The sequence below is a fragment of the Euprymna scolopes genome, chromosome 12, assembly GCF_053919585.1.
Source record: "Euprymna scolopes isolate OS-2025 chromosome 12, ASM5391958v1, whole genome shotgun sequence".
In the NCBI taxonomy this organism is placed as follows: Eukaryota; Metazoa; Mollusca; class Cephalopoda; order Sepiida; family Sepiolidae; genus Euprymna; species Euprymna scolopes.
Genome location: NC_136493.1, coordinates 69431779 through 69456589, shown reverse-complemented (window position 1 = coordinate 69456589; position 24811 = coordinate 69431779). Strand labels below are relative to the sequence as shown.

The 24811-nt window shown below is 36.8% G+C and overlaps 1 protein-coding gene across 3 annotated transcripts in view; it reads left to right on the top strand.

The window, feature by feature from the left end:
- The window catches only part of LOC145291321 (DNA repair protein RAD50-like), a 260298-nt gene that overhangs the window by 46342 nt on the left and 189145 nt on the right, over positions 1-24811 (top strand). The gene's annotated exons all lie outside the window — the stretch shown is intronic.

Below are 24811 nucleotides of genomic sequence, written 5' to 3'. Positions count from 1 at the left end.
AAATATTTCTTAGTGGTGAGGATAGTGTTGGATTTGTTTTTTAGAAAATAAACTATAATTAAACCAGAAAAATCATCAATAAAGTTCAAAACGTACCTTAGATTATTTCTCCCCATCGGGCTGATCGGACCTGGTAAGTCACAATGCACAAGTGAGAGAATTTTCGTGGTCTTTTTGTCTGGCGTTTTGCTTATATATCTTGTCATTTTCCCCTGTGCACAAACATCACAATTTTGGAGATCATCTGAAGGTATTATTTTCATGCCTTTGACTACATTTGGTAATTTTTTGATATCAGATGTTTTGCAGTGTCCTAGAATTTTATGCCAGGTTTCCAAGTTGTGACAGGCAGATTTTAGCAATGTCACTTTAAATTCGCTGAAATTTATGGGTTTGTCCTTTTGCGTTATAACAGTTGTAAATGGTCTAAAATCGGCTGGAAGTCTCTATCGCTTATTATTTCACCTGAGAATTTTAAGGCATTGGTGGTTGTTTCTGCCCTTATAACGTAGTCGGTGATCGTTTCATCCTCGTTACGTTTCAGAGACGTTAGTTCTGTATATAGGGATATAATTTTCGGTTTCCCTTTTGATAAATAATGTTCTCTTAATATGTTCAATGCTTTTCGTCCATCATCCAATGCGTCTCTTATAATCAGAGACAGACTTCTATCGTCTAAACATTGAATCAGTTCTGCAAAAACAGTTGTGTTCTTTTCGAGAAATTCAGGGTCGTTTGGATTCTCTGTTGGAGATTGTATGACTTTGTGTAGTTTTCGAATCCTTAGATATCCCAGAAATTTTACCTGCCACAATTCGAATTTAGATTCTGAACTGTCAAAGAAAAGACGATGGCTGGGCCCATAACCTGTAAAGTTTTGAGATATTGTGTTGAACAAAGATGGTGGTGTAGTTCAGATCAGTAACCAAGATGGCGGCCAAGAATCAAATGCAGTCCGTGGCATAGTTAACGGTACTGCGAACTGATTGAATCCAAAATTCGACAATTTTTATAATAATTTTGAAACGTTTTCATTGGTTGTTTAGCAAGCCGGTGCTTATAAAAATGATTGGCGAATCCATCCGTCTCGTACCCCCATTAGGAGTCAAAAACATTTTACAAAAACAACCTGAAACAACTGGAAAAGAAAATGTTAAAATGTCCCATGCGCAGTGTTAAATCTATAGTGGCTGATCAGAGGCTTAAATGTAGTAGGCAAAAAAAAACAATCAGGAACACAGATAGGAAATAGTCAATATTGCCCACCTCTAGAAGAGAGGAAATTTCTTGGCTGTAATAACCGTAGAGAAAAAAGGAGCAGAAAAAAAACAAACAAAAAAAACTCGTTTCTCACGGACACATGGTTTATCACGAAGAACAATCCAATCGCCAGAACCAACTACACACAATCTGCCGGACACACCTCATTGCTTTCCAGCGTCCTGCCTTTATAGCGGTCGGGAATTGCCCATTTGCATAATCGCGTGAGAGTAAACCCGATTCTACGAGAATTGCATGAGGTCAACGCTAATAAAAACCCATGAACGCCATCTTGGAACTCTCTTCCGCTCAGCCTGAAACACAACAGACGTATCCGAGGTAAGCTATTTCCCCTCATTTCGATTATTGCTAATTCTGCTACACCCCCTCCTGATCTCATGAAAACAAATAGGGCATGGGGGCAGTCGCCTTTGTCAGGTGCATCTTCGAAGAACCGGAGACAGCACTTCCTCCTTGCCATCTTCCTCATTACTACCGTTATTGCCACCAGTCTGTTCCATAGGCGGTGTTTCACAATCAGGGCAGGGGGGGAGGGGCAGTATCTGTCTTTGTCTGGTACTCCTTCGTAAAGGCAAGACAAGTGGTCCCTCTTCCGCCTCTTTGGTATGTGCATTATATGGCTCAAAATCCTCTCTGTCGTCCTGCATCATTTCAGAAGACATTGTACTGTCTGAGTCTTCCTCTTCCTCCGATGTAACAACATAATGGCGTCTACCAAAATCGATTGAGGGCTGATTACCTTGGTCAATTCACCCTTGCCAAACCTCGTAGTACATCAATTTTGCGGTCTTTCGACCCACACGCGATCTCCAACCTGGTAAGAGCTGTTCTTGGGACCTGGGGATGCAGTTGCGAGATTGGTCTCCTTTACTCGAACTTCGTATCGATAAATCGTGTTGGCAGGTGCAGTGAAGGGAGATGTGTCAACTCTTGGTGTGATGTTATACCAGTAGACAGCCTCCTGTATGGGACAGTGCATTCTAGCCACTATTCGTTTCACTGTACGGTGACATCGTTCCGCTATGCCATTCCCACCTGGAGCATATGCACAACGGAATTACAAGTGAACTTCCCATTTATGTGCAAATGCTTGGAACACGTTGCTGCAGAAGGCCGTGTCATCTAAAAAGATTTCATGCAGCGAGCCACACTCGAGGAACACTGCCTTCAACTGATGGATCACGCTTGCCGAGTCCTGCCTTGCCAATTTCCTCCAAATGGAGAAACGCGATGAACCACAGTCTGTTAGAGTTAAAAAATGGAAGGTGCCATAATGTGTGATATCCATTCCAATTCTCTGCCAATTCTCATTCACTTCCAGCTTTCCCTTTTCCCACTTGACCGGTGCTGGGTCAATGGACAGACATTTCTCATATTTCCGTATGACCGTTTTAACGGTTGCTTTTGTCGTGGTTGGGCAACTTCTCCTGTCAAATTATGTAGTGTGTCGCACCCCCGGATGTCCACTACCTTTGTAAATAGTCATGATTTGACTCTAATCCAGCTCGCCTGTGTGAACCGCGCTTCTCACTGGGTCAAGCCTGTTTTTCTTTTTCATTGCCTGAAACCACTGCTGTGGTACTCATGTCAATCAGTCAGCAATGTTTCGTGCTGATGGAACCAGTGTCACGTCCACTGTCAGCCCGTACTCTTTCACGAGCTCCTTGTGAGTGCTTAGTCGCCTCCTAATAAGCATCTCGCTTACTGCTTTGGTGCGTACTCGCGCCTTTCCAGTTAGTGTGTCTGAGACCCAATGGTATACGCAGACAGAATCTGTGTAGCACTTTGTTCTGCCACTAAAGAGCCAAATTGATGCCTTTCAATATGGCGTCCAGTTTGGCTAAGTTGATATGTTGAGAATCATCTTCAGGTCGCAGCCAACATGCATCTTCCAACACAGTTTCATGCATCTCTAAGGCTGCACCAATTGCTAGGGAGCTAGTATCGACCCATATATTCAGTTCTTTGCCGTTCACACACCAATTTCCCCAGGCCGGATCGTTCTGCTGCACAGATTCTAAGGTTTCAAACATCATATGATACAGTACAGCATCTCTTGCTTCATCATCCTAGCCCTTTGTTACCAAACTTACTCTCCTTCTGAGTATTCCACAAGCCACACGAAGCCAACCGCACATCGGAAAGTGTCCGACAAATCAATCACACAGGGAAAACATTGTTCGTCGCGTATCAATGCTGGGAGCCTCTAGAATTGTATTTCCTCGCTTCCACCGTAGTTCACTGCATTCCATCCTGATCGCCAATCCCTGCACCCGTGCACCGTCCTTCAACTGCTCTGGGTTCTTGCACTTCAACCCGAACTGCACTAGGTGTTCTCTTACACGGGTCGCGGGCACCACATCTTCATTGACAAAAATGTTATTAATGTAAGCACGTGCTGCGTGGCTTACAACTTCTTCTGTAGATAATACTTCGCTGACAATTGCTCTCATTATCAGGGGAACCACATTCAAACCGAACCCCAGACAGGTCAGACAGTATTTTTTCCCCTCGATTTCCACAGTCTGGTATGGCCACAGTGTCTCATGGACCCGGACTTGTAGGTATGCTCTCCTGGGGTCCAGTAGAGACACATTAGCACCTTTTTGTCTCCATTCACGCAGCTTAGCTGCGCAAACATCTGCGTTGGCCATAAACACATCTACGTAATGATTTAGCTCCCGGTAGTCCATCTCCAGGCGCACTTTGGTTTTGTTCTGCTGTATCACAGCCATCAGGGGAATTAGGCATTGGGGGGGGGGGGCAATTTATCCTCTGGGTACGGCACGAGCCAACAATTATCTATCCAGGTGCGGAGCTCCTGCGTGTATTCTTCACGGATTTCTGCCAGCACTGGGTATTCTGACATTCGATTATGTAGCTTCTCAGGGGGGTGTTCCTCAGACCACTTCCACGATGCGGTCCACGTTCGGTTTTGATGGTCAAAGGAGCAGAAAAAAAACAAACAAAAAAAACTCGCTTCTCGCAGACACGTGGTTCGTCATAAAGAACAATCCAATCGCCAGAACCACCTACACACAATCTACCGGACACACCCCATTGCTTTCCAGCGTCCTGCCTTTATAGCGGCCGGGAATTGTCCATTTGCATAATCGTGTAAGAGTAGACCCGATTCTACGAGAATTGCATGAGGTCAACGCTAATAAAAACCCATGAACGCCATCTTGGAACTCTCTTCCGCTTAGCCTGAAACACAACAGACGTATCCGAGGTAAGCGCTCTATTTCCCCTCATTTCGATTATTGCTGATTCTGCTACAGTTCTCATGAGAATATCGGTGTTCTGAACAGATGTAAGGCCTCTATTCTAACTAGCATTACTGTACCGAAGGTGATATCCTCAGCATCTAATAAAGCTAAATTTTTGCCAAAAACCTTGTGAAAATTTCACCTCTAGAATTCTCTGTCATGATCCAAAATACTCTAAGTGACATCCTAATAACTATCCCTGGTGTCGCTAAACTCATCAAGAACCTTGATACTAATAAAGCAACTGTCCGATCATCATATTCAAGAAACTGCAACCCAAAATAGTTCCTAGCTTACTAAGCTGTTCAATCAATGTTGGAAGGAGAAATACTTTCCATCAGCATTTGCATCCCAGTACAGACCAGTCAGCCTCCTGAAGGAAACTACTTGAATCTGTAATAAATCAAGAAGTTGTCAGCCACCTCAGTGAAAACAATCTTCTTAGTGACAAGCAATATGGATTTCATCTTTCAAAATCTAAACCTGATGTGCTGACTGTGATATCACATAAGATCATATCAAGGCCTTTGCACAAATGTTTGCTTTCCAAGCTTGTTAACTATAGAATATCTGGAAATGTTCTCTCAACCATCAAATCCTTTCTCTCTGACAGAGGCTTATACACATAGTTGTTTACAGGCAAAAGGTCCAAAGTACATAGTGTGAACCTGTTTCTGCATGTATTCATTGCACAGGCCATGATCATCCACTTGTTGTGCTGGTTTAAGGTCACTTCTTGGTTCTGACACTGTTCACAATGTAAATTTTGTGGTCAATGCTGCAACAGAATTGTTCTCTCTCCAAACAAGATTACAACTCTAATTTAAAACAAGTAACAAACGTTTTAGTTTAAATGATGTTACAATAGTACTCATTTTTTCTGCTGAACAACAGACTTGCAAACTAAAACTCTTAGTTTGACTTAATCAAAGCACAAGTTCAACTGAACACAATCTGTTAGCTTATAATCAATCTGTTTTTGTACTTAATATTGTATTTGGTCATTTCGATACTTTTTTAACCTTAAAACGTGTCTGTTATTTTATTTATTTATTTTTCTTCTACCCCTGCCCCCCATCGTCTTTTACATTTTTTTCACCCATTGAATTCCTCTAGTTGACTCATTTTAGATCTAAACTGCTTAGAAAAATAGAGGGAGATTGGGTGAATAAAACAAGAAGGAGAAGAGTTATTTCCACATCTTATTTGAGTTTGCTTAATGCATGTATGTATTTTTGTGCTTAATTTGCTTATTTACTTATTGTTTTGATTTTTAAAAATCTGTCTTGATTATTATTTTTTCTTCTTCCACCCCTATTTACAAATTATTAAAAAAAAACAAGTTTTTGCAAAATGCTATATATACTTCTTATTATGAGAGGGGAATTTATCTTCTATCTAATTTTGATTTCTTTTGAAGTCAGAAGAATTTTCTTTAAGTAGGTATATTTTATATTCATATCTCGATTATGTAGATATTTATTATCTATATTTTTTATTTATTATATCTGTAAGTAGATGCTTATCTATATTCTATATCTATATAAGTTTAACATCATATGGGAACTATTAATTGTAAATAATAAATATAACATATATTTCCTGATAGATTTTGTTATCAAAATATTGAATTTAATTTCAATAAATATTTATTTATTGAAAAAGATTCTGCACTTGTCTTATCTTTAAACCATTAAATTATTGAATTTTACATTTCATAGCAACAGTACTTTAAACAGTAGACTTTCTATTACTTACAAAAGTTTGTAGATGCTAGAAATCATTGTAAGAGAGAAATAGCAACAGCCAAAGGAAAGCATGCTGAAATAATCAGGGAACACATAGAATCACAAAAGATAAGAACTCTTGATTTCTGGAAAATCTATAATAGTGTAGTGAATCAGTAATTCCTCCACTATCCAACAAACAAAGGCTGCATGCATAGCAACATAGAAGGTGGAACTGCTTGCCCGGCAATTCGCCTTCAACTCCACCTTAGAGCCAACAAACTACTCCCTCCAAAATTTCCGATGCAAATTGAAACCACGCTAGATGATGTAAAAATCACTCCTCCTCATGTCCGCGATATTATAAAAAACTTAGACACCTCAAAGGCGTGTGGGTCTAGTCTCATCCCTGCTATACTAAGAAATGCTCAGCTGAGCTAGCCCCCATACTCCAAACTCTCCAATAAATGCCTTGCTGAATCTTGCTTCCCTAATAACTGGAAGATGGCCTCTGTGGTACCAGTGTACAAGAATTCTGGTGAAAGGATTGACCCTCTCAGTTATTGCCCTATTAGTCTCCTCCTCTTTGTTAAATCTTTGAGACCTTAATTTATCAAGCACTAGTCCACCACCTTGCAAAAGCAAATCTTCTCTCTGATAAACAGTATGGATTTAGGCAATGTCGTTTTACTGCAGATATTTAAACAGTCATCTCTGAATGCATTTACCATGTACTGGATAAGGCAGGTAAAGACAGGGCTGTAGCACTTGATATATCCAAGACTTTTAACAAAGTCTAGAAGGAAGGGCAAATAATGAAAATTAAATCATGCAGTATAACTGGATGTATACTAAATATAATTAGATCCTTCTTAGACAAACTGTAAATAATTCAGTTTCAAAAATATCAAAGTAGAATTTGTTAATCAAAATACACGTTTTCATGTAATGAGTTATGACTTATTGTGTTATTAAAAGGAAAAAAAATTAGCAGTTACGATGTCAAAAAAATGTGGAGAAAAAACTGGCAAAAAAATGTAAATGAAAGTTGTTTTTGTTTTAAATAAAGAATCCTAATTGAATTGAATTGGATTGTTTATTTTAAAATAAAAATTCACTGGACCACAATGTTAATTGCGAAATCGCAGAAATTATTTTATTTGAACCGATTCCAAAAATAATGCTTGGAAATTTGTGTGAATTATTTTTAGTTTGATTATCTGCCAAAAAAGAAAACAAAAACAAAAAGGACAGAGTTAGCGTCTAGGGGGAAATAACTCAAACCGTTTTATATCCGCCACTTTTTGAAACAATAATGTGCGACCTTAAGGGTAAATGTCTTATAGCCCACTACAAAATTTAGGTCATTAGCTTTCCAATGAGCCTTCATTTGTTAAATTCTGATCAATAGTCACCGAGATTGCAAACTTATATAATTGCCAAAAAAGGTGATATATCTATATATGGATATATCTATACTCGTAGCCAAATTTAATATTAAAATGCTCATATCTTGGGTTCTATTACTGGGACGAAACTACTTGAAGATTATAATACTATTTTATAATTAAAATTTTATGACAAATAGTAAAAAAAAAAACTATAATTTTAAACCAAAAAAGTATGCCCGAATTTGTCTATATTTGTATATATAGTGTTTTTTGGTAAGCTTCTTCGGTTGTGTCCCCTACATTTGTATATTTGCTGCTTTGGTTGTCTCCCCTACATTTGTACATCGTGTCCTGGAAGGCAGCTTCTGTTTTGCTGCTTTGGTTATCTCTCCTATTGATATATAATATAAAGTTACACAAACACTGCACATCATGACTGCCTGTTCTACGTATCGTATATGTTGAATTGTTTTATTCATTCATTCAAAGTTATATTATGAATAAGTGTATGGTGGCAGGGAAGAACCAGACAAACAATATAAGTTTAATTTATAACGGTTGATTGCTCAATTGTTTATTTCAAAACCAACCTTAAGAAAAGCAAAAAAAAAAAAAAATTCTTCAGTTGGACAACAGTTTAACCCTGCTGTTTAAGGTTATTTATTTAGCATAGTCTTTATTGGCGATTCGCATCTTTCTTTGTTGATAAAATGTCAATATTTGTTATTCCTTGTGGTGTTATTTTCGATAACAATATCGAAGGATAAGAGTTTGCTTTTTTTTCTTTTTTCTTTTTTTAATAAGAAAAGTCTAAGCAGGTTTGTCATCTACTGTTGATGAAATATGACAATATGTATCATTCTTTGCGCTGGGTAGCTTTGATAATAATCTCGGAAAATAAGAATTTGTTTTTCAATGGGAAACGTTAAGGGAAGCAACTTAGCAGATTTGTTTTTTGAAATGTTTTTCCTCTCACGTTTAAGTGGGACGTTTATTCAGCTGTGCTTTACGGTAGGCATGTCAAACTCAGAGCCCCTCGGGGCCACAGGAATCAGTTTGTGTTGGCACAATATTAATTAAAGTCGTTAAATAAAAAAAATCATTGCTGAATATGTTTCTTTTACCGGTAATTTAGAAACATGCAATAGTTTGGTCATATTCAAGAACGCAAGTTAAAAGTACTTGTAGTTTAACAAAAGAATATAACAAAGGAAATTAGCATGACATATAAATCTGTTCTTTATTTCAATATAACGAAAATGTAAAAAGCAACATACATAGCCAACATGTATTTGAATGCAACAAAGCAATGCACATAAATTATAATTCAAAATGAACATTTATTATCAAGTACTCAAACATGTTTCGTGTTTTGTCCTGAGATTTGACACCTCTTGTTCTTGACAAGCTTTGGTATGTCTGGCTGAAGTTTCTGTGTATTTCTGAGCTTTACAAGAGAACTAGGTTGACATGTGTCTTCCCGAGCTTTACAAGAGAACTAGGTTGAACTAGATTCCGAGCTTTACAAGAGAACTAGGTTGAACTAGATTCCGAGCTTTACAAGAGAACTAGGTTGACATGTGTCTTCCCGAGCTTTACAAGAGAACTAGGTTGAACTAGATTCCGAGCTTTACAAGAGAACTAGGTTGACTGACAAACACTTATCTAAAGTGTTTGCCAGTCAACCTAGTTCTCTGAAAAGTCTTTATTAATTTTATGAAGGAAAATAATTATCGCATAAATAGGTGGAATCAAACATTGCCACAATCTGTGTGACTAACTTTCTGAAATTTATAAACCTTTTTGTAAGGTATGAAAAGAAATCAGGTATTCCCACTTCAAGATACTTTGCTCTGAGTAAAGAATCTGACAGTATTTCTAACAGTTCCATTTGTAAGCTTTCATCTGCCTTAGTAACATCAAAAGTAAATGCTGCTGTGAATAATGCAAACTCTTGTTCAAAATGAGAAATCATGAAATCTTTTTTGAAACTTCTTTGACAATGATTCGGGGTGACTGTCATACTTGGCAAAACTTAGTGCTGACTTAGTATTAGTACTATTTTTTAGCTCTTTGCACGTAGGAAAATGAATTAAATTTTCATTTGAGACTTGTGACTTCCATAATCTCAACTTTATAATGAAGCATTTGACGTCATCATGCAATTGAGTGATGAGCTTGTTTTTACCTTGTAATTTCAAATTGAGATCGTTTAATTGTGCTGTAATGTTCACAGCAAAAGCCAGATCCTGTAGCCAACTTTCATCTTTCATTGTTTTCGTCTTTCATCTCCAAAAAAGTGATTATTTCTTGTCTTAACAAATAAAATCTTTTCAACACTTCATGACATGACAATCAGCGTACATCTGTGTGAAATGGAACATTGGTGAACTGATTATCCATATATTCTAACAACTGGTTGAATTGACGGTGGTTGAGAGAACGACCTCTGATATAGTCCACTGTCTTTATGACTAAACTAAGCACATGATCCAATTTTAAAATCTTTGAACACAAATTTTGTTGATGAATAATACAGTGGAAATGTGGAAATTACAAATCCGGATGTAAATTCTTTATATTTGCTTGTAACTTGGCAGCAATACCATTATGTCTGCCAACCATATTCGCTGCACCGTCAGTAGACAAGCATTCAAGTTTGCTCAAATGTAAATAATATTCATGCAGAACCCTTCAACGTTCTCAAAGATGTCCTGGCTTGTTGTAGTGTTATGGCTAGGGATTAGTTCAATCAGTTCTTCATAAATGTTGAATTTATTGTCACAGGCCCTGATGAAGACCGCAAGCTGTGCTATCCCAGTCTCATCAATTGCAATTGAAAACTGTTCAAATCTTAATTATTCTGCTTTCAACTGTTGCTTCAAATCACTTGAAATTTCATCAATCCGTTCAGCAACAGTGTTTCTTGTAAGGGAAATATTTTTGAATAAGTGTGCTTTTTCCAGACACACAACTTCGGCCGTTTTTATAAGGCATTGTTTCACAAAATCTCCTTCAGTGTAGGATTTCCCATGCATCACTATCCATCAACTGAGTTCAAAACTTGCGGTAACGGAAGCGACATTTACTTTCTGACTTTTTGTAAAAAAGGCCTGTTGCTGTGTCAAGTTAACCGTCAATTCTTTGAGCATTGAAACACGCATAGGGCCTTCATATTTATTATAAAACAAATGATACGTTTCATAATGTCTTTGCAGGTTATACGCCTTCAGCGTAGAAATATGGTTATTGCAAATTAAACAATGTATATTTCCATTCACTTCTGTGCAAAAATACTGTAGTTCCCATTTTTCTTGAAATACTCACCCTTCTTCATTTACCTTTTTTTTTCTTAGTCACAGAAACACTGGCCATTTTAAAAACGATGTGCAATCTGGAAAATTAAAAAGTCAAAATAAAATCAAACACAACAAAAAATATTTATAAAATATCAATAAAAGCAATTATCACAAAGGAACCTGACCCCTGCACAGTATTACCCGATTCATATTTTTAGTTATAAAAGTCAATTTTAATAAAAAGTACACAATACTAAAAAGCAATATAGATATAGGGTCTACACGGCAGGAAACGTAAAAGTAGATAAAATAAATACAGAATAAGAGGTGTGTTCGAAGAATAGTTAAAATTTCTTATCTATCCTTGCTTTGGGAAAGATTATTCTTTACATTGAAACCATCAATCAAAGTCTTAGAATGTCATGGGCACAACATTTTTTTGATTTATCACTTTATGAAAACAACAGGTTTATTGAAAATAAAAGAAGGTAAAAACTGAAAAGGAAAGAAAAAAGAAATACAGTGACAGTGTGACAAGTGGGTAAGAGAGAGAAGTGGGAAACGCTTAAAAGTCCAAGACAATGAAAATGTGAATCCAAATAACTATGTGAAGAAATTGAAAGTCAATAAATTCTGTAAAAAAAAAAAAAAGAAAAAAAAAAAGGTATTTGTTTCTTTGAAGGTCCACTGAAGCTAATTTACCAGTGATAAAGCAAAAAGCTTGTCCCTTCGAAAAATTGAATTTTCTGCTGGTTGTGGGTTTTGTAAAATTACATTTTGTCAGTTTTCACGGGTGCGAGTCAATAAAAGATAAAACAAATCTAACAAAACCAATGTAACAAAATAACTTTTTATTAAATTTAAATAAAGAAACAGAACGAATTTAAAAACAAAACGAAACAATTGTAATGAATTAAAAATATAAAAACAATTAGAATTTTGAATTTTAAAACAAAAAATAATATTGTGGATAGAATTGCTTTCTTTACTGTCGTTGTTGCTGTTATTTTTCTGATTAATGCCTAAAAATATTTATTAATGAAAAATAAAATAAATTCAACTTTGTGAGTAGAAACCATTTATAATTTTAATTGCAACAAAACTTAATTTTACAAAACCCACAACCAGCAGAAGATTAAATTTTTCGAAGGGACAAGTTTTTGTCTTATCACAGGTAATTTAGCTTTAGTGGGCCCTCAAAGAAACAAATATCAAAAAAAGAAAAGGACTTACAGCGTTGGTGCAGAACGTCGAGGTGGGAGTGAATAAAGATAAGATACCGCTGGGACAGCATGTTGGCATGCAGGAGAAAAGGAAGTGAATGACACCGCTGGAAGTCAAATGCTAAGAAAGGGAAACTAAAGGAAGTAATGAGAAGTCGTGATAGTTGTGTTTGTGATGTAAGCTTTCAATATGTGGGCTCAGTATCAAAAAAAACTTTCCTAAAACGAGGATAAATAAGAAATTTTAACTCATCTCTTATTTTGATCTTTTCGTTTTTCTCCTTGATTTTTCCAAGTTGCTTAAAATTGTCTGTGGGGCCACAATTCTGCTTCTTGCGGGCCACATGTTTGACATGCCTGCTTTACGGTGAAGTTGTAGTACTTCTCATATCTTGGTTTTAGTTGAGACCCGTGGCCAAACTGGCCAGGATTAAAGTTGGTTGCTCTCTTTGGGTTTGAATTTGGGTTCTCAACTGACAGGGATTTGTGTGGTGTGCGCCGAGCTCTATCGAGCCAGTCTCCTCAATCAGCTGGGCTCCACTCTCTCTATTTAAATATAAACATAGCAGGTGCCCGGTTCCCAGGCAAGTCTTTTCTGATTGGTCAAAGTTGAATTTTGACAGCCAATGAAATTATTGGAAGTTGAGTATTTTGGTATTTTGTAAAGATTTGAAAATATTGTTTTTAGCTGCTGCTGCTGCTATTTGTCATGGTTTTGGTTGTCCGTTCTAATTCCATAATGTATTTACTACTCTTGCTAATTTGTGGTTTTCTTTGCGAGAAAGCTTCACAAATCGAAATAAGATCTCGCACTCAACTTCATAACATGCGTAAATTAATTTAATTGTACCAAGCATCACTATCGTCGTCATGATCATTAAGAAACTCTTTTGTTTTAAACGCTTCTTCAATTTTAAACGCTCCTTCAAACACTGCTCGTCATGACTGCCTGTTCTACGTATGGTATGTGTTTGATTTATTTATTTATGCTTAAATTAATTTAATTGTACCAATCATCACCATCGTCGTCATGATCATTGAGCAATTCTTCCATTTTAAAAGCTCCTTCATGTATATATCTGCATGTATGTGTATGTACATTCATATGTATGTGGGTCTGTGTATGTATGTGCATGTGGGTATATATGCATTTGTGTACATGCATACGTATGTGTGCGTATGCATGTATATATGCATGCATGTGTGTATTTGCATACATATCTATGCATGTATGTGTATATGTATGTGCGTGTATGGACTGCCTTGTGGGCCAAGGTTATTTAACCAAAGGCTAAGGGTGAGATAACTATGACAGAAACCTCCAGAAGAGCTTAAGCCCTATAAGCTGCGGCATATATGACCCACCGGCATGTGGAATATGCTCTGGTGCCCAACAACTGAAGTCCCAGTCAGGGATCAAATGGCATGGTAGGTGTAGAGGGCTCCGGTAAGCCGTGGTGAAGGCAACCTCTCTAGGAGAAGGAAAACTCTGATATAAAATCTGTGGTGACTGCTGTATTCAATGATGTTGACTTGCTCTTCTTTTTGATCAATGTGGCAGTTGTTTAGAGAGTGGGATTGTCTTGGTGCAAAGTTTTCCCTCACTATAAAAAGCCTCAAGCACAGGCATTACTCGATATAAATTAGATACACTTTTTACCATCTTGTGTATCTTGATAGCAAAAAGGCTGGCTGTAGCCTAAAACGGCAAAACATTTAATGAAGTTGGCAAATATAGTTATGAATGTAAATGGCAATAAGGGAACTGGAACTTCCAGGGCTTGGTCCGGCAGGTGTCTCAGGGCTCCACAGCCTGGACCCGGTCATCATCATGCTACTGCAAGGAAATCTATGACAATGACCATCAGCTGTTGGAATGTGCGGACGCTGCTTGACTTGCCATCAGCAATAATGTGTCCAGAACGTAGATCTGCTCTTGTATCTAAGGAACTTCAACGTTATGACATGGACGTAGTTGGTCTGTCTGAGACCAGGCTGGCTGATGAGGGACAGTATCAATTTTCTGGAGTGGTAAAGCGGATGGATGTAAGAGGGAATCAGGCATGGCTTTTGCTATAAAGGCATCAATTCTTTCTAGCCTGGAAGAACTTCCCTGTGGTGTGAGTGACCGGATCATGACTATGAGGTTACCTCTGGTAAATGGTCATTATACAACTTTTTTGAGTGTCTATGCACCCACTATGGATGCAACAGAAGATGAAAAGCTTGCTTTCTACCTTGCTTTGTGCAGTGTAGTTAGGCACATTCCCTCTGCTGATAAGATCTTCATTCTTGGAGATTTTAATGCTAGGGTGGGAAGAGATTTTGAAATCTGGAATGTTCTGGGTAAACACGAAATAGGCAAGTGTAATAGCAATGGTCTGATGTTGTTGCAATTTTGTTCAGAGATGGCTTTTAAAATCGGTAACACCATGTTCCAGCAGGACAAATACACGACGACCTGGATGCATCCTGGTTCCAAACAATGACACTTGATAGACTATGTGTTAGTCAGAAAACGTGAGATGAGGGATATCTGCAGTGTTCATATCATGCGTGGTGCAGAGTGCTGGATTGACCATCGGTTGGTCCATGCAAAGGTTAAGTGTATTGTGAAGCCCAAGATGAGGGGACCTGGTGTGGCTATCCCAAAGTGACTTAATGTTGCCCGTCTAAGGGACAATATTTTGAGGGAGAAACTAGTTAAGGAGATAGAAAATTGACTCTGAAAACACTTAGCCTGCTTTTAAGGAGTCTGTCTATGAGGTATGTGAGAGAGTATTAGGTTATTGTGAGCGTAAACATCAGGATTGGTTCAATGAGAATGATACTGAAATTCAGACTCTGCTTGATTTAAAGGCCAGGGCATTGCATGCTTATCTCGGGGGTCGTTTGACGGATGGTGAGCAAGATCGATTCAGGGACAATTTTAAGGCAATCAAGCGCGAGGTGCAGAGGAGGTTGCAAAACCTGCAGGATGAATGGTGGAGGCAGGAAGCTGAGGAAATACAGCTTGCCTCGGATTCAAACAACACTAAGGTCTTATACAGCCTACTACGTGCAGTTTATGGACCATCCAGATCACCTATCACTCCTTTGCGCTCCGGGGATGGTGGGGATCTTCTTCGAGACCCTACCGACAGTCTTCATAGATGGGGGGAGCATTTCGATGACCTCCTGAACAGGCCTTCTTACATTGATCAGGAGTTGGTTAGGTTGATTCCTAGCAATCCGGTCAAGGATATCTTGGCAGAGGTCCTTTTCTCCAGGAGGTTGAAGCAGCTGTCCATAAGCTGAACAATGGAAAATCTCCTGACCTGAATCGTTTGCATGCAGAGATCTTTAAATGTTCTGGACCCAATGCAATGCTTAGCGGACTTGTTTCAGACTGCTTGGCGGGATGAGTGTGTTCCACAGGATTGGCGGGATGCATTGATGGTGGTTCTATACAAGGGGAAGGGTACCAGAGATGAATGTGGAAACTATTAGGGCATCTCTTTGCTGTCAGTAGTCGGTAAGGTGCTCTGTAGGATCATGCTAGACAGATTGCTGACGATGTTTTGCCTGTCGCAGTGTGGTTTCAGAAGATGTCGAGAGACAGTGGATATGATTTTTACAGCCAGGCAACTACAGGAGAAATGTATAGAACAGCAAAAGGGTCTGTATCAGGTATTCATCGATTTTACCAAGGCCTTTGATACAGTCTATAGGGATGCTTTGTGCGAGATTCTGAAAAATCTTGGCTGTCCTGACAAGTTTGTAACCATCTTAAAGCTCTGCCACGATGATATGAAGGCTGTGATCAACGTTGGGGGAAAGCTGACTGATCCTATCTCAGTAGAAAATGGTGTTAAGCAAGGAGACATTCCAGCACCCTCATTGCGTTATATTTCACCATGGTCTTTCAGATGGCATTTGGGGTTTGCTCTGATGGTGTCTATATTCGTTACTGAATTACTGGGGGGTTGTTCAACATTAGGCGCTTCAATGCAAGTACAAAGGTACTCACCAACACGATCTGTGCCTTGCTCTATGCGAATGACTGTGATCTGGTGACTCATACGGTGGCTGATATGCAGCATCTTGTGGACACCTTTTTGGTTGCCTGCAACGCATTGGGCCTGACTATCAATCTGAAAAAAAACTGTCTTAATGTATCAGCCTGCTCCAGGCATGCCATACTATGAGCCATCAGTTTATATCTGTGGGTCAAGGATAGCAGTTGCCACTAAGTTTGTATACTTGGGTAGCACACTAAGTATGTCTGGTGCCCTGGATGATGAGGTATCATTACGGATAGCAGGGCAAGTGATACCTTTGGAAAGTTAGACAGGCGTTTGTGGAGACGTCATGGGATCTTGCTGCCAACAAAGATTAAGGTTTATGCCACATGCGTTCTCTCTACTCTTCTCTATGGTTGTGAAACTTGGACAACATACAGGGAGCATTTCAGACGTCTCAAGCGGTTTCACCAGATGTGCCTATGGCGAATCTTAGGTTTGGGTTGGCAAATGTATGTCAGTGATGTGGAGGTGCTTGAACGGACCCAATGCCTTAGCATTGAGGCTCACATTATCAAACATAGACTGAGATGGAGTGGACATGTTGTGTGGATGTTAGACAGTTGACTTCCCAAACAACTCCTTTATGGCGAGCTTGCCGAGGGAAGACGTCTGGCTCAAAAGCCTAAAATGAGATTCAAAGATTGTTTGAGGTCCACCTTAAAAAAATGTAAGATGGATGAAAGAACCTGGGAGAGTCTTGCTTTGGATAGTGGAGAGTGGAGAAGGACCTTGCGGGGAGATGTGGGCAAGTTTGAGACAGATTGAACCCAGTATGAGTGGCTGAAACGTAATATCCGGAAAGGGAGGGTGAAAGGAGCAGTGGATGGGCGGGGGCGCTAAATTGGTCTGGAGTGTGAGGTGTGCGGGAGGTTATGTCAGAGCAGAGGTGGGCTGATAAGCCACCAGACTACTAATCAGTGCAACGGGCCACAAAACAGTCTTGTGTTGCCAGATCTAACCTGTGTCAAGTGCGGGTGGCCGGCCGGCCATGCAAAACAGCAGGCGGTTTGAAGTAGCATTTGAATATTCATAGAAGTGACCATCAAAAATGTGCTACTAGTGGCGCGCATGTTTACACAATGTGTGCTAAAGAATGCTAGAGTTTGGCAGGGCTTAAAAGCTACCTTTGAGCAGCCCACCATTGATTTATTTTCATGTTTCTGTATATATATTTTTTATATGTGCTATATCAAGTAATGGCATTGTTCGAAAACGAATTTGCTGCCGTTTATGTGCGTGTGTATGTGCATTTGTGTATGTATGCATATGTATGTGTGCAGTTGTGTGTCTGTATATATTTGTATGCGTGTACACATGTTTATGTGCATATGTATGTGTGCATGTGTTTGTGCATATGTATGTGTATTTATGCATATGAATATATGTTTGCGCATATGTGTGTGTGCATATACATGTATATATGTGCCATGTATGTATGCGCATGTACGTTTATGTGCATGTGTAAGCTTTTTGGTATGCATGTATGCATATGTGTGTGTATATGTACATATATATATATGTTTGCATGTATGTTTGTATTTGCATATATGTATGCATGTATTTGTGCACATGTGTGTGTGGGTAAATGTGTGTTCTTGTGTATGTGTATGCATATGTGATCAAGGTCTGGTGTGGATGCGTGTTAAAAGGACACTGATGTCTTAGTGAAATACTGTGCTTCTTCCAGACAAATCAACTCCACGTGCACGTCGTGACCTCTGCCACGCAGACGGGGCTCTGATCACGGCGAGTGTCCTGCAATGGATATGGAAAAGTTGTGACGTGTGTAGGCCTGAGAGGCTGGAAACATGTAACTAATCTGCACACAGGCAACAAAAGGCCTACCTTAACATCGCTTTTTGCAACAATACTTAGGCAGTTGTGTGCTTGGTGGGACTTTTTGTGACTGAGTAGCCTTTTCAGGATAGCACTGCTCACCCAAGAATTTGGGAGGGGGCAAGAAAATGCATCCTAAACAAAGCTGCCTTTGACCTACTGGTCAGCACCCTGTGGCTGACAGCTGTCCATCTCTGGAGTGAACTAAATCTTGTTATCACCAACACTTTTTCTCACCAGAAAAACAAGTAAACCTGGTTTCATCCCCAGTCTAAACATGACCATTTACTTGATTACATACTGTGTAGATGTGGTGATCTTGGAAATTGGAGTAATGCGTGGTGCCGACTAGTGTTACATAGGGGTTATATCTGAAGAAGGGATGACGTATATTATATCTTTGTTGTTGTTCATATTAGTAAGATAGAGTCTTAGGGTGTTCATGTTGTGAGATAGAGACAGGTCTTATATATAAAGAGACAGGGTACATGTTAATACAGGAGAGCCGATGGCATGTAATACACAATGAGTGGAGATTTGATATATAGATAGATAGACCGAGAGATAGTGCGTTTGACATTTATACTGTTTGACAGTTCTGTGAATGGGAGTGTTTCTATAACATTGACACATATTTCTTTACCTATTTTTGAGATGATGATTTTCACAAAGTTCTTATAATATAAATTGACAATACCTTTTTTTGTTGAATAACATAACACGAAGACGCAGATACAAAAAGATGAAGTTGTTCGTTTATTCCATTTCGATCGGTCAGTGGCATTGCATCAAGGAATTCAAGTCTTTACATGATTCTTTCTTCTCCCCTTCACTTCCAAGGTTCCATGTCAGCTCTGTCTCTGACTCCTCTCTTCTCCCCTGACTGACTGACTGACTTACCCTTTGCCAATCTCCAAGTATATTGAAAACTCATGACATCATTGCATGACCAACACGTGTATATCAGACACATGGCCTGACATGCCTCCGTGTTTAAACATGCATTGTTACTCACATGTTTCAACCCGATTTCTCTAACCTAATTTTTGATTAACCCACTTTACAAACATTTCCATTGTCCGTTTTTAAATTCCTTATTTTAATTTCATTTCTTTAACACAAACAAAATTACATCATTACATTCCTTTTTCAATAAACAGATATCTAACTATTTTATGTGAACTAAACAATGGTAATTCTACATTCCATTTTCAATAACATTCTGTATTATTTATTTTAACTTATGATCGGAATTCTCAATTCCAAATCTAGCTTCGCAAGTTCAAATCCTCGGCTATCCCATCTCATATTTACTCACTTTTAGTGTTGAGACGATTCTTAATTTTTATACGATTCCGATTCCAGGAAAATATTGATTAACGATTCCGATACCAAGTACGATTCTGATTCCGATTCCTAGGGAATTTATTGTTTTGAAATATACCAGGTAGTTTTATACTTATGGTCGGTAGTTCCCAAATATGTTCCCTAACTTTGGAAGAGATATTTTATGTCTACACCGTCGTGTTTTGGATTAAATAAAATTATTATATAGTAAACTAAACGGAAAAATTAGCAAAATTTATTTTAGAGAAAATTTATTTTACTTAATTGGAATACAGAAAAAAAAAACTCAAAGAAAATAGAATTTATCCTTCAGAGAAAAAACAAATAAAATAGAATTTATATAACAGAACAAAAACAAGAAAATTAGAGAATAAATACACACGATTCATTATTTTGGTCCTCATAATTAACAGATTTAATGAATTAAATAAAAAAAATATAGCGGAAGAGAAAGAAAATATATACTAATTAAATATAAAAAAGATAAATATTTAATTTAATAATTTATAAATGAACGTGCGTAATGAAAAAAAACCAATATACCACGTGACATGGCGCCGTAGATACAAAATAACCTTTCCAAAGTTAACGACCATATATGAGAAATACCATTAATCTAAAGTTTTTGTGTTTTATACCAAAAGGTAGGTATAGTGAAAAGTTACAATTAAAGGAATTTCAAAAACGATTTTTTGTTTGGCTATTGATAGTTGTATTTGTGACGGCAGTTCTTCAGACCTCCATAATTCACAAGGAGTAGTTAACACCTATTATTTTTTCTTACTTTTTCATTGCTTTTACACGTTGTTTCTAACGTGAAGAATAAGTTTAGCCAAACTAATTTTGAAATAGGGTATATCAAAGGAACACATATAAAAATGATACCACTATAAAAAACAAATGAAATACTAGATAAAATTGAGCAAACATAATTACCAAAATTACAGAAAAAGATTTTTTAAAAAAAACAAACAAAAAATGGTGAAGTTTGTTGAGTGAAATGAATTATTGAAAGAAAATTAATTGAACTAATAGAAATGTTAAATAAAAAAAATGTCACATTTCAATATTTTTTTAATAATTAAATTCTCAGGGTTGTCGAAATTAAAAATGAAGTGATTTTTTTTTTATTAGACTTCTTTCGAAGCTTGTTACCTTGAAAAATACATTTAAAACCCTGTTTTTTTTTTTAAATAAATTGAAAAATAAATGCAATTAAAAAAATTTAATTGATAATTGAAACTTTAAAAACATATTAAACATTGAAAAATTACTTATCTCACAAATTAACGTCCAATAAAGTAGATCCAGTCTTCATACAGGAATTCGGTTATAATAAATATATCTTTCCCAAACTTAAAAATTAAATCTTTTTTTTTTTTTTTTTTTTTTTTTTGAGAGAGAGTGCTTTAAAATCACCGGGGAGTGCCGCCTAAAATTTTAAAGAAGTAAATTTTAGGAGTTTAGTGCCTTTCAAAGACGGTTATCATAATTTATTATCATCATTTAATTTCCTTTTTTTTCCTCCCCCCCACAACTTTCCACGTGGTTCAGTAGTTAACCAGTGCTCCTGTTGCTGTCAGTCAGCTATCTTTACCTAAGTTTTAATTTCTAGTTAAAAGAATTTTTCCTGAATGGAATCAACATTTTTAAAAATTATTTTTTTAGTTGTATATATTGTATTTACTCTTTGAAGTTAAGGAAGGTTAAAAAAAAAAAAAAATGGTGACACCTAGATGGTGACGTAGGCAAAAAAAAAAAAAAAAAAAAGACACTGCGATTTCGACCCTCACTAATAAAACTGCTCTGAGTGACTAGTTGGTAATTTTTTGTTCCTTTTCTTTTTTATTTTGCTCCTCCAATTTATTTGGATGCTTCATAGTTAAATGTTTTAACATGTTGGTTGTGGTCATGTTAGATGGTTTTATTCCTCGCGATATTTTAATTTGACAGACTTTGCAAATGGCTTTCAATTCATCATCTTCATCAACTTCAAAAAGACTTTTTTTTGGACTTTAGGCCATATTAGAAAATTCAGTTTATCTGTAAACAAATAATTTACTATTAAATTTTGTTTTAAAGCTAGTCACTTATTTGGATAATTAATTGAAAATAATCCGCTAAAAAAGACAAAAAGAAAAAAATATAAAGGGATGGGGTGGTAAATTGTACCAACCGGTAGTTAACAAAAAAAACTTATAGAATTTAATTTTTGAAACCAATGTATAAAAGTTTACATAATGAAATGCAAATATGCATTTTCGGGTTTGTATTACTGTACACATAGATTCGAAAAAGTTGTCAAAAAACAAATATATAACAAACAAATATTATCAAAGGCAAGATAAGTTACTTTTCTACCAAACTGGATACATTTTTTTTGTTTTTATTCAATGTAACATGTTTATTCAGCTCGAAAAACATGCAGTGTTTACCGATGTATTGGAAAATTCAAAATGGCGCCCGACACTCTCTTTAACATGGTAAGTTCGGGAAAAGGTGTTATAAATAATAAACTAGACAAAATACTATTAAAAAAAACACTGAATATATGTCAAAATATGTCACGGTAACATATATTGAGCGAGTTTCTAGCAGTATTTTGTATAGTTTATTATTTATAACATCTTTTCCTGAACTTACCGTGTTAAAGAGAGTGTCGGGCGCCATTTTGAATTTTTCAATACATCGGTAAACACTGTATGCTTTTCGAGCTGAATAAACATGTTACATTGAATAAAAACCCGAAAAATATATCCAGTTAGGTAGAAAAATAACTTATCTTGCCTTTGATAACATTTATTTGTTATATATTTGTTTTTTGACAACTTTTTCGAATCTATGTGTACAGTAATACAAACTCGCATTTTCTTTTGAATTTTTTTTGGGTTGACTGTGTTCAATTCACACATGGTTGATGCGGTTCAATATTGCTAAACTATAAGTCCTTAGTAAAATTCTATTTATAAATACTTTTTAAAATGAAATTATTTGATTAATCGTAAATATTATTTAGACATAAAAATTAATTGATTACAAAACCTTTTAAAAATATATATATTAATTTCTTTTTCGTTCGGCAAAAAATTGCGCAAAACACTTAATTTTCAATTTAAAATTCTAGAAAAAAGATTATATTATTCTGCTTAAATCAAATTCAGGGTTTTATCTTTCTGGAGAAAAAAAAAATAATGGATTTTATTTCAATGAAATTAAAAAAAAAAAACTTGACTGAATTGAATTAATTACCCTTAAATTAACGAAGGGGTTATTTAATAACTTTAGGTTTGGAAGAGATAGGTATGGGGTCGATTTTTTTTAAACTTCAAAAGAAACCGACTACTGTCAAAACTTTGCGAAATAATACAACGTGATCAATTTCATTTTAGAGATATTTCTTTCAAAAGCCTTCTTTTAAAAAAAGAAAAAAAAAGTATATTGTTCTATTAAACCTTTTACTGTTTAAATAATTTGACTTTGCTCGTTTTATTTTAAGAAAATATAAGTTGAAAAAGCATTTTCATTCACTATTAGAAGATTTGTCAGTAAAAAAAAAAACAATCGCCAAAAAGATAAGCGTTTTTTTATTTTTACTCGCAATGTAGAGCCCTGCATACTTCTTTTCAAGTTAACTCTTTTGTAGTTTGGATTACAATAGACCTGAATGAATGAACCTTGTAAGGGAGGGGCAGGGGCACTAAGCATTGCCCTGTTAATAATGAATTTCTTTGGTTTCTTTTTATTTCTCTCTTGCGGTTAGAAATATCAGGAAATTTTTTTCTTTTTTTCAACATCAGACCAAAAGAATCGTAATGAAGGAATCGGAAAATTAAGGTATTTTTTAACGATGCGATTCCGATTCCGATACCTCCCAAAATACACGATTCTTACAATTAACGATTCCGATTCTGATTAATCGTCCCACCACTACTCACTTTCAAGAACAGGCAGCTGTTCTTTAACACTGGTACTGATCATTTAATGGTCAGAGCTAAACTCAAAATAGCAATTCGTAAGAAAAGCCATTTTGGTGGAATCAAAGTGGCTAAGTGTATTGATGTCTCCAAATTGAGAGATCCAGTCATACAAAGTCCCTTGAAATCTGCTTTTAACCAGGTGGATTTCTCTGATTGTAATTAGGAGACAGAGATACAATATACCAAAAAGGTGTTGAAGCTCTTGGATCGACAGTTCCCAGATATCGAGATTGGTTTGCTGATGATTCCAATCAACCTTCAAATTAATAGAAAGCAGAAAGCTCATCTAAAACTACTCAACTCTTCACCTTTGAAGAAGCTCTGCTGGCCACTTCTCTTGTGTATGGAGTGAGATTCAGTATTGTGTGCCAAATAAAAAAACAAACGGTGGTCTGACCTCACCAGGGAGGTACATAGAGATGTTAAGACATTTTATGCTTTGCTTCGTCAGGCCTATGGTCTGAAATCCTCTTCAACTATACCACTCCTGGCAAAGGATGGGAGAACCTTGCTGGAAACCTCTGATGAAATTATGCATCGATGGCATGAACACTTTCGTGATCTTTTTCACAACCCATCCACAAAGTCTATTGCAGTCATTGCAACTAAACAACCTAGTAATTGTGCTGTTGAGTGCATATTTATAATTGCATCAATGCTAGAATATCTCAATGATCCATTTTCAGCCCAACCATCTTCCTGATCTTCATATATGATCTTCTATATTCTGAGATCATTTGTTGGCATTTATGCAGACAACAGAACTATTTATGGTAGCACTTTGAATAGTATTGATGATCAAGACCTTTCTGATTCCCTTTTTTCCGGCTTTGAGCGTGTGGTCCAGTAGGGAAAAAGCAACTTGTTACTTTTAAAGTCTTTAAGACAAAGCTTCTCTCTATTCACCACAAACACTCAAATCCCCACTTCTTCTCAGTGAAAATGAATGGTTCTCCTTTTTAAGCTTCTAGGACTGACTTCTATCTAATCTGTTGCTAATATTGCTGGAAAAATAATTGTATCATTTTATCTCTCCAGAAAGTACCTCACTTCACAAGCAGTTTTCTATCTGCATAAGTGATACATCCTAAGATGGAGTACTGCTGTCATATCTGAGGAGGTGTCACTCTAAACACTCTTGCATCAACAAAATTGACTCCGCAGTCTAGTGGGAGATGATTTCATCCCTACAATCTCTTTGACACAGAAGAGATGTTGCTAGTCTCTCTCTACTGCATCACTACATTCATAGTAGGTGATCGACTTAGCTCCAATCCCTGTAAGATATTCACAAAAGGAACATACCTAGCTATAACCACAGCAAAGAACTTTTCTTTTTCTTTACTGAAAACAAGCAAAACTCTTATATTCTTTCTAAGAAGATCCCATCTATGGAA